The following is a 15,547-nucleotide window of genomic DNA, read 5'->3' as shown; positions in this document are numbered from 1 at the left end:
GGCTGAGTACCAATGATCTCCATGATTCCATCCCATCATTCCAAGGTTCACAAACTGTCTGAAGAAGGCAAACTATTCAATTGTCCACTTTGCAACAAACATACTTTCTTTGTGTCCAGGCTAATCACACATATTGGCACATCACCGGCATGTTTTCTAATTACCTGTGGACTTAATGGGTGTGGGAAAACAAATAGATGTTTCAGGGCCTTTCGGTAACACGTCTACCGAAACCACAGAGAGATTTTAAGCACCAAATTAGATGAGAATTTCCCTCATGATGAATTGGAGACTGGGACTGATCCCATTAAAGATGACGTGAGAAATGCACTGTAGAGAGTCTGCCAGAGACTGAACATGTTCAAGCCAAAGAGATCAACACTGTGCAGCTAATTGAAGGTCTGAAAAATATTATTTGTCTCTTAATTTTGAAAATCAGGGAAGAATAGTGTCACAGCTACGGTACATAATAGCATTGTTGAGGACAGAACATTTTTTTATGCATTTATGACACACTACAGTGATGCAAACAGGTTTCATCTTACAAATGAGCAAATAAATGTGGATTGAGGAGGAGTGAGGAGCGACGGACTCCATCCTAGCTGGGGAGGTGCTCTCATCTTATCTACCAACATAGACAGGGCTATAACTCCTCTAGCTCCACAATGAAATAGGGTGCAGGCCAGGAAGCAGGCTGTTAGCCAGCCTGCCAGCTTAGTGGAGTCTGCCACTAGCACAGTCAGTGTAGTCAGCTCAGCTATCCCCATTGAGACCGTGTCTGTGCCTGGACCTGGGTTGGGCAAAACTAAACATGGCGTTGTTCGCCTTAGCAATATCACTAGGATAAAGACCTTCTCCATTCCTGTCATTATTGAAAGAGATCGTGATACATCTCAAAATAGGGCTACTTAATGTTAGATCCCTCACTTCAAAGGCAATTATAGTAATTTGAACTAATCACTGATCATAATCTTGATGTGATTGGCCTGACTGAAACATGGCTTAAGCCTGATGAATTTACTTTGTTAAATGAGGTGTTGCTAACATTTACGATAGCAAATGTCAATTTACAAAAAAAATGACGTTTTCGTCTTTTGAGCTTCTAGTCATGAAATCGATGCAGCCTAATCAATCACTTTTTATAGCTACTGTTACAGGCTTCCTGGGCCATGTACAGCGTTCCTCATTGAGTTCCCTGAATTCCTATCGGACCTTGTAGTCATAGCAGATAATATTCACATTTTTGGTGACTTAAATATTCACATGGAAAAGTCCACAGACCCACTCCAAAAGGCTTTTGGAGCCATCATCGACTCAGTGGGTTTTGTCCAACATGTCTCCGGACCTACTCACTGTCACAGTCATACTCTGGACCTAGTTTTGTCCCATGGAATAAATGTTGTGGATCTTAATGTCTTTCCTCATAATCCTGGACTATCGGACCACCATTGTATTACGTTTGCAATTGCAACAAATAATCTGCTCAGACCCCAACCAAGGAGCATCAAATGTCGTGTTATAAATTCACAGACAACACAAGGATTCCTTGATGCCCTTTCAGACTCCCTCTGCCTACCCAAGGACCTCAGAGGACAAAAATCAGTTAACCACCTAACTGAGGAACTCAATGTAACCTTGCACAATACCCTAGATGCAGTTGTACCCCTAAAAACAAAAACAAATTCTCATAAGAAACTAGCTCCCTGGTATACAGAAAATACCCGAGCTCTGAAGCAAGATTCCAGAAAATTGGAATGGAAATGGCGCCACACCAAACTGGAAGTCTTCCGACTAGCTTGGAAAGACAGTAAGTACCGTGCAGTATCGAAGAGCCCTCACTGCTGCTCGATCATCCTATTTTTCCAACGTAATTGAGGAACATAAGAACAATCCTAAATTTATTTCTGATACTGTCGCAAAGCTAACTAAAAAGCAGAATTCCCCAAGTGAGGACGGTTTTCACTTCAGCAGTAATACATTTATGAACTTCTTTGAGGAAAAAATCATGATTATTAGAAAGCAAATTACGGATTCCTCTTTAAATCTGCGTATTCCTTCAAAGCTCAGTTGTCCTGAGTCTGCACAACTCTGCCAGGACCTAGGATCAAAAGAGACACTCAAGTGTTTTAGTACTATATCTCTTGACACAATAATGAAAATAATCATGGCCTCTAAACCGTCAAGCTGCATACTGGACCCTAATTCCAACTAAACTACTGAAAGAGCTGCTTCTTGTGCTTGGCCCTCCTATGTTGAACATAATAAACGGCTCTCTATCCACCGGATGTATACCAAACTCACTAAAAGTGGCAGTAATAAAGCCTCTCTTGAAAAAGCCAAACCTTGACCCAGAAAATATTTAAAAATCTATCTGCCTATATCGAATCTTCCATTCCTCTCCAAAATTTTAGAAAAGGCTGTTGCTTCAGTCTGGTTTTAGACCCCATCATAGCACTGAGACTGCACTTGTGAAGGTGGTAAATTACCTTTTAATGGCATCAGACCGAGGCTCTGCATCTGTCCTTGTGCTCCTAGACCTTAGTGCTGCCTTTGATACCATCAATCACCACATTCTTTTGGAGAGATTGGTAACCCAAATTGGTCTACACGGACAAGTTCTGGCCTGGTTTAGATCTTATCTGTCAGAAAGATATCGGTTTGTCTCTGTGAATGGTTTGTCCTCTGACAAATCAACTGTAAATTTAGGTGTTCCTCAAGGTTCCATTTTAGGACCACAAATTGTTTTCACTATATATTTTACCTCTTGGGGATGTCATTCGAAAACATAATGTTAACTTTCACTGCTATGAGGATGACACACAGCTGTACATTTCAATGAAACATGGTGAATCCCCAAAATTGCCCTCGCTAGACGCCTGTGTTTCAGACATAAGGAAGTGGATGGCTGCAAACTTTCTACTTTTAAACTCGGACAAAACAGAGATGCTTGTTCTAGGTCCCAAGAAACAAAGAGATCTTCTGTTGAATCTGACAATTACTCTTAATGGTTGTACAGTCGTCTCAAATAAAACTGTGAAGGACCTCGGCGTTACTCTGGACCCTGATCTCTCTTTTGACGAACATATCAAGACTGTTACAAGGACAGCTTTTTTCCGTCGACGTAACATTGCAAAAAATCCGAAACTTTCTGTCCAAAAATGATGCAGAAAAATGTATCCATGCTTTTGTTACTTCTAGGTTAGACTACTGCAATGCTCCACTTTCCGGCTACCCGGATAAAGCACTAAATAACCTTCAGTTAGTGCTAAATACGGCTGCTAGAATCCTGACTAGAACCAAAGAATTTGATCATATTACTCCAGTGCTAGCCTCCCTACACTGGCTTCCTGTCAAGGCAAGGGCTGATTTCAAGGTTTTACTGCTAACCTGCAAAGCATTACATGGGCTTGCTCCTACCTATCTCTCTGATTTGGTCCTGCCCTACATACCTACACGTACACTACGGTCAAAAGACGCAGGCCTCCTGCTTTCTAAGCAAACAGCTGGAGGCAGGGCTTTCTCCTATAGAGCTCCATTTTTATGGAATTGTCTGCCTACCCATGTGAGAGATGCAAACTCGGTCTCAACCTTTAAGTCTTTACTGAAGACCAATCTCTTCAGTGGGTCATATTGAGTGTAGTCTGGCCCAGGAGTGTGAAGGTGAACGTAAAGGCTCTAGCAACAAACCGCCCTTGCTGTCTCTGCCTTGCCGGTTCCCCTCTTTCCACTGGGATTCTCTGCCTCTAACCCTATTACAGGGGCTGAGTCACTGGCTTACTGGTATCATCGGATGGGGCCACAGTACTCCTGACCCCTCCTGTCTCAGCCTCCAGTATTTATGCTGCAGTAGTTTATGTGTCGGGGGGCTAGGGTCAGTTTGTTATATCTGGAGTACTTCTCCTGTCTTATCCGGTGTCCTGTGTGAATTTAAGTATGCTCTCTCTAATTCTCTCTTTCTCTCTTTCTTTCTCTCTCTCTCTCTCGGAGGACCTGAGCCGTACGTCCATGCCTCAGGACTACCTGGCGTGATGACTCCTTGCTGTCCCCAGTCCACCTGGCCGTGCTGCTGCTCCAGTTCCAACTGTTCTGCCTGCGGCTATGGAATCCTGACCTGTTCACCGGACGTGCTACCTGTCCTAGACCTATTATTTGACCATGCTGGTCATTTAAGAACATTTGAACATCTTGGCCATGTTCTGTCATAATCTCCACCCGGCACAGACAGAAGAGGACTGGCCACCCCTCATAGCCTGGTTCCTCTCTAGGTTTCTTCCTAGGTTTTGGCATTTCTAGGGAGTTTTTCCTAGCCACCGTGCTTCTACACCTGTATTGCTTGCTGTTTGGGGGTTTAGGCTGGGTTTCTGTACAGCACTTTGAGATATCAGCTGATGTACGAAGGGCTATATAAATACATTTTATTTTATTTATGAAGATGACGATCTCAGGGACTTGCCTAACAATTCTGCAGTATATGAGGAATACGGTGGTTCCTCCTTTAAATGCCAGATTCGGAGAAGCCATCAGAGCAAAATGTGTCAAAGTCCATTGCTGTCCATTGCAGTGAACAACACGCAATACAATGTAGGAGACTATCTGACCATTGACACTGCTCATTCAGAAGAGATCCATTGATTTATTCACTTATTAAGCACTGCACAGCTTTGTTTTAGCATTTTTATATGCGTTTCCTGTTCTGATGCACACTGACCAGAACACTGACATGTTTTTTTTTATTTTGTATATTATCAGAACACCAAATTGATGGCGAGACATTGATTCCATTGGACCAAAGAATGGTGGAGCAACTCGTTCCGATAACCAAAGTTTGAATCAAATTCACAAAATGGATGGAGAATCTAAAATATGTCAATAGGTAAGTCAATGTATGACTTTTGTCTGCATCATGGAATCTATCACAGTGATTCTATTCCCATTCTCTGTTTTTTTGTTTTCTTTCTGAGCCTGAAAGCACACAAAACTGTATTATTGTTGGTTCCCAGCTGCAGCAAACAGCCCAGCAAAATTACCCTTTATTCGTACATCCAAATGCCCCAGCAACACCTGTTCAGAAAAATAACCTGGCTTCTGCCCTGCAAAATGACCCAGCATCGGTCTAGCAAAATGACCCAGCATCATTCCAGCAAAATGACCCAGCATCTGCCCAGCAAAATGACCCAGCATCTGTACAGCAAAATGACCCAGCATCTGTCCAGCAAAATGACCCAGCATCGGTCTAGCAAAATGACCCAGCATCGTTCCAGCAAAATGACCCAGCATCTGTAAAGCATCTTCAGTATGACATATCAACTGGCCAGCAACAGGACAAATCAATCAGCCAGAGTCTGGCCATATGGATTTACACTTTCCCGAATTTCCAGCCATATTAAAATAAATACTTTTTAAAAAACGTGACATTCTCCGTCGCTCTACTTTGCTCTCGAAGTGGAGGTCTCAGATTGTGCAGGTGTTGTTCGACTTAATGTGTACAGTGCCTTGCAAAAGTATTTATCCCCTTTGGCGTTTTTCCTATTTTGTTGCATTACTGTAATTTAAATAGATTTTTGGGGGGCCTTCATGTAATGGACATGTACAAAATAGTCCAAATTGGTGAAGTGAAATAAAAAAAACCTTACTTGTTTCAAAAAATTCTAACAAATAGAAAACGGAAAAGTGGTGCGTGCATATGTGTTCACTCCCCTAAATAAGATCTGGTGAAACCAATTACCTTCAGAAGTCACATAATTAGTTAAATAAAGTCCACCTGTGTGCAATCTAAGTGTCACATGACCTGTCAAATGATCTCAGTATATGTCCTGTTCTGAAAGGCCCCAGAGTCTGCAACACCACTAAGCAAGGGGCACCACCAAGCAAGCAGCACCATGAAGACCAAGGAGCTCTCCAAACAGGTCAAGGACAAAGTTGCGGAGAAGTAAAGATCAGGGTTAGGTTATAAAAAAATATCAGAAACTTTGAACATCCCACGGAGCGCCATTAAATCTATAATTAAAAAATGGTAAAGGATATGGAATCACAACAAACCTGCCAAGAGAGGGCCGTCCACCAAAACACACAGACCAGGAAGGAGGGCATTAATCAGAGAGGCAACAAAGAGACCAAAGATAAGGAGCTGAAGGAGCTGCAAAGCTTCACAGCAGAGATTGGAGTATCTGTCCATAGGACCACTTTAACCATACCCACATGTACATACTACCTCAATAAGCCTGACTAACCAGTGTCTGTGTATAGCCTTGCTACTGTTATTTTCAAATGTCTTTTTACTGTTGTTTTATTTCTTGACTTACCTACACACACACACACACACACACACACACACACACACACACACACACACACACACACACACACACACACACACACACACACGCCTTTTTTTCCGCACTATTGGTTAGAGCCTGTAAGTAAGCATTTCACTGTTGTATTCAGAGCACGTGACAAATAAACTTTGATTTGAAGTCTGTAAACAGTTGTTGGAAAAAATATTTGTGTCATGCACATAGTAGTTGTCCTCACCGACTTGCCAAAACTATAGTTTGTTAACAAGAAATTGGTGGAGTGGTGGAACAATTTGTTTTAATGACTCCAACCTAAGTGTATACTAACTTCCGACTTCAACTGTATTACCTGTTAGATATTACTGCACTGTTGGAATGAGAAATACAAGCATTTCGCTACACCCGCAATAACATCTGCTAAACAGGTGAATGTGACAAATAAAATTATATTTGATTTGTCTCTGTCCTCCATACTCTCCATCAATCAGTGCCATTTGTATTACAAACATAATTGATATTCTAAATGTTGTATGTTTCTCGTTTGCTTCAGGTACGCCACTACCCTGCAATACTTGGAAGTGTGCAAAGCTCTCATTCAAAAGTACCCCTCGTTGAGAGACCAGACAGGGAAGGGATATGTAAGAATTCCTCAGTTTTACTATTGTGCCTACCCAGACCATAGTGTGCTGGCCTGGATATTGTATTTTCACATTGTTAAACCATCACATTTCCAGCAACATAAGAAGACCATCTCTAGTCTGCTCCTCTGACCTTGGTCCCAATAATCCATCATGACATTTCTCCTCTCCACATAATTTTTTATGAAGTTATGGCACGGCATGATAAAGAATGAATACAAAATAGAACAGCAGCCACTTCCTGGCATAGCACAGGAAGTACAGGAAGTACAGGAAGTGCAGAAGAGGTTTGGGAGGCAAGGGTACAAGGTAAGCCCAGATGACACCAAAAATGAAGACTTGGCCAAAAGAGGGAAGGTAACTGCATACAAATAACGGCCCATATTTAGTGTGTCAAAGTCGAACCGCTGATCCTGGATCAGTTGTATGGACAGGTGGGGACCTGATCCTAGTTCAGCAGTCTGAGATGCTTTGTGGATACGGGACATTTTTGTAACGCAGACGCTGGGAGTCAGGAAGCAATTATGGGGGTGAATTTAATAATACAAAAAATATGGAACAATACAAAACAAGAGTAGCATCTGGACATGAGAAACATAATTAATACTGCCTGGGGAAAGAACCAAAGAGAGTGACAGATAAAGGGTAGGTCATCAAAGAAGTGATGGATAGAGTCCAGTTGAGTCTCATGAGGTGCAGGTGCGCGTAACGTTGGTGGCAGGTGTGCGTAATAATAAGCAAACTGGCGACAACAAGCGCCAGAGAGGGGGAGCAGGAGTAGACATGACAATTTATTTTCCGATAGACTTTGACCGTGTTTGATCAATATTTGATCCTATTTATATTTGATTTTCAGATTGAGACTGGTGAGGATTCCTTCAGTCAGAAGTTAAATGTTGAAAAGATATAGGTGGAGTGCCAAGAAAAGAGACAAGATGAAAAGGATTGAAAAAGAGATCACTTTTTATAAAACAACAAGGCACCAAGGACATCTTAAAACTGTGCCCAGCACTACTTTTGTCAGCCATTGCAAGTAGACAAAAAGTCTGATAGAAAGAAATGGTAAAAAGCACAACTAATGTAACATAACCAGGTACTTCCATCTGAATCAAATATATATTGATGATGCATTATAATCAAATAGACTTTCAGATTTTCTCAGAGATGAGAAGCAAATTCGTTATGGAATTGGACTGCAACATTCTGTCTGGATTTGGCACAATGGTTGACTAAATCATTGCAGAAACGGAGAGGAAGGGCGTGGGCGTGGAGTTGCTGAATCGATATAAGACAGCACTTCTCTCACACACGGAGGAGGTCCACAAAGTTTTTTGTTGTTGTAAAATGTACCGTGTTCTAATTGTATTGATTCTAATCCAGACATTTTATTACAGACCTTATTACACAGGTCTGAAGGCCACTGCAGCCATTTTATTACACACAGGTCTGAAGGTCACTGCAGCCATTTTATTACACACAGGTCTGAAGGTCACTGCAGCCATTTTATTACACACAGGTCTGAAGATCACTGCAGCTGTTTTATTACACACAGGTCTGAAGGTCACTGCAGCCATTTTATTACACACAGGTCTGAAGGTCACTGCAGCCATTTTATTACACACAGGTCTGAAGGTCACTGCAGCTGTTTTATTACACACAGGTCTGAAGGTCACTGCAGCCATTTTATTACACACAGGTCTGAAGGTCACTGCAGCTGTTTTATTACACACAGGTCTGAAGGTCACTGCAGCTGTTTTATTACACACAGGCCTGAAGGTCACTGCAGCCATTTTATTACACACAGGTCTGAAGGTCACTGCAGCCATTTTATTACACACAGGTCTGAAGGTCACTGCAGCTGTTTTATTACACACAGGTCTGAAGGTCACTGCAGCCATTTTATTACACACAGGCCTGAAGGTCACTGCAGCCATTTTATTACACACAGGTCTGAAGGTCACTGCAGCCATTTTATTACACACAGGTCTGAAGGTCACTGCAGCTGTTTAATTACACACAGGTCTGAAGGTCACTGCAGCTGTTTTATTACACACAGGTCTGAAGATCACTGCAGCTGTTTTATTACACACAGGTCTGAAGGTCACTGCAGCCATTTTATTACACACAGGTCTGAAGGTCACTGCAGCCATTTTATTACACACAGGTCTGAAGGTCACTGCAGCCATTTTGCTCCTACCCTACCTCTTCAAAGAAGATCCAAGTGGGCTGTACGTCACAGACAGGGTATGTATTTCCCAGCAGACAAATAAATTAATGCAAAGTAAGTAGTACTGTGTAAGGTGTGCTGTGCTCAATTAACTTACTGTTTGAAATATAACTTGAGTAACCTAATTTTGTGTACAGTGTGTAAAGTTCCCATCATCTACCATAAGAATTGAGGGGAATCCCTTTGTGGATGATTGCCACATCCAACTCCAGTGGTGGAACAAGTACCCAAATCTCATACTTGAGTCATTTTCTATGAATGTATCTTTACTTTTACTCAAGTAAAATACTACTTGAGTAAAAGTCTAAAAGTATTTGGTTTGAAATATACTTAAGTATCAAAAGTAAATGTATACATCATTTCACATTCCTTATATTATGCAAACCAGACGGCATGATTTTATTTTTTATTTACGCATAGCCAGGGGTACACTCCAACACTCAGCCATTATTTACAAACTAAGCATTTGAGTTTAGTGAGTCAGCCAGATCAGACGCAGTACGTATAACCAGGGATGTTCTCTTAATAAGTGTGTGAATTGGACCATTTTCCTGTTCTTCTATTCATTTGAAATGTAACAAGTTTTTTTGGGTGCCATGGAAAATGTATGGAGTAAAAAGTACATTATTTTATTTAGGAATGTATGGAGTAAAAGTTGTCAAACATAAATAGTCATTTAAAAAATATATATATTTGACCTTTATTTAACTAAGCAAGTCCGTTAAGAACAAATTCTTATTTAAAATTACAGCCTACCCCGGCTAAACCCTAACCTGGACGACGCTGGGCCAATTGTGCGCCGCCCTATGGCACTCCCAATCATGGCTGGTTGTGATACAGCCTGGAATCAAACCAGGGTCTGTAGTGACGCCTCTAATACTGAGATGCAGTGCCTTAGACCGCTGCGCTACTCGGGAGCCCAGTGAAGCACAGACACCCCAAAAAACGAATTCATTCTTTTTTAAAAGTACTTTACGCCACTGTCCAACTCTTCCTGGATGGAGAGGAGCTACTCATTGAAGAGCTGTAGGACATCTCCATGGATTGTGAGTGGCAATGGGGGTCCACTTCCTTTTTAACATTGAGTATGCAGCATCAGTGAAAAGCACTATACTGTTCATTCAGAAATGTGTTCTGGGAATTGATGAGGGGGGTAAATTACCAACAAATGTTGTACGAATGGCAAACTTTTTTCTGTAGAGAGGGATAAGGGAGACCAGATGTTTCTGTGATGTCTGCAAGTGAGATTTCTGGGACTTTTAAAGTCAATAAAAGGAATTTGTGACTTTACAAGTTTGCCACTCAGTGTTATTTGTATTATTGTTAATATTACTATTATTGCTATTATTCATAAGAGAATGTTTGGGACATAAAAGGCTCCTGCAGGAACCTTAACACGCTAAAAGGTTGCAATCTGAGGAACCCCTAAAGGTGCCTCCAGGAACCTTTTTTCTTTTTTGTGTAGCGGGTAAATAGAGTCAGCCTTAGGCCTAAGTCCCTAATGGGTGAGGGCTCAGAAGCCAACTACTCAGACATCTCCAGCTAGACGTTTTTACAAGGACAGTCTCTTGACTGAGGTTAGGACATGACAGGTATGATCTGCTTTTCTCCCTAAGATTGTCCAACATTCAGGGGCCATTTAATATCGACAGTGAGTGGTATCTGCTGTGGGGAATATCAGGCAGTTGTAATGCGTAAAGGAGCTGATCACATGGACCATATTCTTTGAATGACACACTGACCAATTCACCAACGTCAAAGCATTATTGAGTGTTCAGTAATATAAAGACAATAATATGCCATTTATCAGTAAAAAAAAAAAATCCAAAGCAAATTACAGTCATGTGTTTTATGTATGTACATTTTATTTATGGGTAGTCCAGGGAATCGAACCCACTATAATGCCGTTGAAACCGCCATGCTCTACCAACAGAGCTACAGAGGAACAAATACACTGTATGTTTGTGGCATTTTCAATCAAAAAATCATGCAGAATAAACCAAGAATTCGCATGATTTAAGCATAAAGTATCAATGAGTGGAGGACATTTAAGCTTGCATTAGAGCACAACAAACTAAAGTAATTCGGTCATGTAGTAAACACAACTCATCATAGCAAAGTTGTATTCAAATGAACAAAAACTGAGAATGACTGTATTCTTTCTGGTTCATCACACAAACAATTATTTTAGCTGGTTGCAGCCGCAATTTGCAGAGTGTTGGCTACCAAAACCTATGATTAAGATGAATAGTTTGCCATTATTTCCCATAGAATGATAATAAAACAATAGCTGAGAGACAATGCTGTACACACCAATGACAAACCATTAGATTTGACAATTCCCAGTGATCTCGTCTACAGTCTAAAAGAGTTTGGCTACTCATATCACTACTTGAAGTCTTCTTTTGTCTCCGGAGTGCAATTCCACACAATAGGAGTCACCACGCTGAGTGATTGACGACTGACTGACTGTCCTCCTGACTACCTCTCCTCTGTTTTTAACCTCCCATAATACTAATGGATACAGTCTGTCTGCTTTTTTTGGTGTTGTTTCGTACCCAACCTCAGCTCAACCAAATTGTCCTCGACAGCTTTTTATCTTCTGTAAAGCAATGCTCGCTTCACTGTCACTTGAAACATTTGTTGAGGGAGACTGTAGGAGGCCTGGAAATGGGTCCTTTCTGTTATGTCGAAGCATTGCTGTGCAGCTAGGTAAGAGAAGGTGGGACTGTTTTTTTTATGACACATATAGGTTGCAAAATGCATCTCTTCATTTGTTTCAGTACTTTCATTTTTTTGCCAGGGAGATGGTCTGTCTTACATAAAAAAATATAATATGACACAGGTAAAGGTCGACCATCAAGTATGTGGTATTGTAGTGAGTGGTATTATAGTGAGTGGTATTGCAGTAGTGTGTGGTATTTTAGTGTAGTGGTAGTGTAGTGCGTTGTAGTGTAGTGGTATTGTAGTGCGTTGTAGTGGTATTGTAGTGCAGTGCTATTGTAGTGTAGTTGTATTGTATGTGTAGTGAGTGGTTGTGCAGTGGTATTGTATGTGTAGTGAGTGCTCTTATAGTGTAGAGATATTGTAGTGAGTGGTAGTGTAGCGAGTGGTAATGTAGTGTATCAAGTGATATTGTGGTTTAGAGACTGGTGTTGGGAGTGTAGCGAGTGGTGACTGTCCTATGAGGATCACAATGGGTCAGCTTGGCAATGGCTGACAATAACCAGACCCACTGCCACCCGCAAAGAGGGGGGAGGAGGGCACAGGGCCAGTTTTGACACCTCCCAATCGTAAATTAAGCAGGAGAGGATTCTCTCTATCCTCCAGTATTGACTAAATTAATGTCACTTTGACTCCAGAGACTTTTGCCTGCCCAAAACTCTAACATCCAGTGACAATGGGACTATAATTCTATCATAAAGAATATGGGGAATGGTCAGTGGGGGGATATGGAAAACTATTGTCATATGGTTGATTATTTTGTGATGTCAGTAAAAATCTTATGGAGGAAATACTGTAACATGGAAAGTATGGCCATTACAGGTATGATGTTTCATGTGATGCGTTGAGCATATAATATGAAAAGTGATGAAGGTATTTGTGTTAAGATATGAATATGATTTTAGTTTTATAAGGAGATTTATAGTTTTTCATATCCTTTGCACATTAAGTAGCCACACCCCGACTAAGGTTTAGAGAGCTTGTCAGCATGATGGAACGGCCCTTTTGACCAAGGGTACACAAAGGCCTGGAAGAGAAATCAACCTTTAGACCAGGAAACATGAGGTGTTAGCTACACATTTGAAATGGTTGAAACTTTCAACCTCAACACGAGGTGAAGGAAATTAACTCACCTACCAGACCAGAACACTGCCAGTCTGCTGCTGCGTGTGTAAAGTGGTTTGGAACTTTGACTATCTACACGAGGTGAAGAGAGGAGAACTCCCCTCTCAGACAATCACTGGTCCAGCTAAGTAGCTGTTCTGAGGAATGAACACCCATGGAGACCAGACAGCTAAGAAGAAGGATGCTGTGACCTCTGATGGACAATCAGAGAATGTATAAGTGGGCCATGGAAAGGGCCAACCAAACCCTTTCCAATAAGGTGTTACGTCCATCTGAAGAAGTGGACCAAGGTTCAGGGTGGTGAGCGTACATTTTCCTTTATTTTTAAATGTCGCCAACAAAACAATAAACAACAAAAATTAACGCGAAGCTCCGCAAGGCTATACATGCACAAACGGAGACAACTAACCACAAATACAAAAGGAAAAAAGGCTGCCTAAGTATGATACCCAATCAGAGACAACGATAGACAGCTGTCCCTGATTGAGAACCATGCCCGGCCAAAACATAGAAACAGACAACACAGAAATAAAGAAACAAGCCTGCCCACCCTAGTCACACCCTGGCCTACCCAAAATAGAGAATAAAAGCCTCTCTATGGCCAGGGCGTGACAGAAGGCTTGGTTCTGGCAGAGATAAACGACGAACGAAGGAATTTCAGTCGTAAATACATTCATGATTCCTTACTTCAAACGGGCGGTGGTCCGTGTGCAAAGTATATGGGATATTCGGGACGGTAGCGTCCCACCCCGCCAACAGCCAGTGAAAGTGCAGGGCGCCAAATTCAAAACAACAAAATTTTACACCATTTGAAAGAAAACATTCTCATTAATCCAGCCACGGTGTCTGATTTCAAAAAGGCTTTACAGTGAAAGCACCACAAACGATTATGTTAGGTCACCACCAAGTCACAGAAAAACACAGCCATTTTTCCAGCCAAAGAGAGGAGTCACAAAAAGTAGAAATATAGATCAAATTAATCACTAAACGTTGATGATCTTCATCAGATGACACTCATAAGACTTCATGTTACACAATACATGTATGTATTGTTCGATAAAGTGCATATTTACATCCAAAAATCCCATTTTACATTAGTGTGTTATGTTCAGTAGTTCTAAAACAAATAAGGTTCTTGTGGGGTCATTTTGCACTTCCTAAGGCTTCCACTCGATGTCAACAGTCTTTAGAATCTTGTTTGATGCTTCTACTGTGAAGGGGGGCAGAATGAGAGGGCATTGCTGCGCTTGATTCAGAAATACACCGGTTCTAACTCGCCCAACATGACTACAAAGTATCTAACAAATTACCTGTAAACTTGGTCCAAACATTTCAAACAACATTCCTAATCCAACCTAAAACGTATCCTAAAATGTGAATAATTGATACAATTTAAGATGGGATGAACTGTTTCCAATACTGGATAAAAACAATGTGAACTGTGTTCCAGTTCACACGCACCAAACAGTAGAGTCCACCTGGAGTGACACTTACAAAGCACAGCCATACTTCATCATACTTCTTTCATACTTCATACTTCTTTCTCAAAAGAAAAACATAGAACAATTTCTAAAGACTGTTGACACCTTGTGGAAGCCATAGGAACTGCAACCAGGTTGCTATTAAATACGTCTTCCCATAGAAAACTATTGGGAAATACTATGACCTCAATTTTTTTCCTCCTGGATGGTTTGTCCTCTGGGTTTCGCCTGCCAAATCAGTTCTGTTATAATCACAGACATTATTTTAACAGTTGTAGAAACATTAGAGTGTTTTCTATCCAAAATACAAATTATATGCATAGCCTAGCTTCTGGGACTGAATAACAGGCAGTTTACTTTGGGCACACTTTTCATCCGGACGTGAAAATACTGCCCCCTATCCCTAAGAAGTTTTATGTGTGCTTGTTTTTTAAAATGGTCAAATTAATAAACTAAACTAAAACTAAACTGAATAATGAGCAAGGCTGGGTTTATTGCAGATGCATGAGGTTACGACTGTCAGAATTAGGATATAATAAGAGGTAGTGTGTCACGATTGTCGTAAGAAGCGGACCAAAGCGCAGCGTGGTGTGAATGCATAATTTTAATGGATGACAAAAAACACGAAGTAAACTGAACAAACTAACAAAACAACAAACGAACGTGACTGCTAATGAAACATAGTGCTAACATGCAACGTAACATAGACAATAACCCACGAACTACAATGCAAAACAGGCTACCTAAATATGGTTCCTAATCTGAGACAACGGCAAACACCTGCCACTGATTGGGAACCATATCAGGCCAAAATACTTAGAAATAGACAAACTAGACACACAACATAGAATGCCCACTCCTATCACACCCTGACCAAACAAAACATAGAAACAAACAACGCAAATCATGGTCAGAGTGTGACATAGTGATTAATAAGATGACAATTTATCGATGTAATAGATATTTACCTTCTAGAGTTTAGTTTTTCCCAATTGTTACAGTTTTCCAAAATTGTTTACACATGTTTGCGGAATCTTTGGGCCATTATCCCAAAACTCC

At 41.0% G+C, this 15,547-nt stretch overlaps 1 long non-coding RNA gene across 1 annotated transcript in view; it reads right to left on the bottom strand.

Annotated features, from left to right (window-relative positions):
- Positions 1-15,547, bottom strand: part of LOC149978334 (uncharacterized) — a 1,052,250-nt gene that overhangs the window by 187,025 nt on the left and 849,678 nt on the right. The window lies entirely within an intron of this gene.

Source organism: Oncorhynchus mykiss, chromosome 14 (genome assembly GCF_057628025.1).
Source record: "Oncorhynchus mykiss isolate SJ-2025 chromosome 14, ASM5762802v1, whole genome shotgun sequence".
Lineage (NCBI taxonomy): Eukaryota > Metazoa > Chordata > Actinopteri > Salmoniformes > Salmonidae > Oncorhynchus > Oncorhynchus mykiss.
The sequence above is the reverse complement of the archived record's forward strand: the minus strand, read 5'-3'. Positions and strand labels throughout refer to the sequence as shown.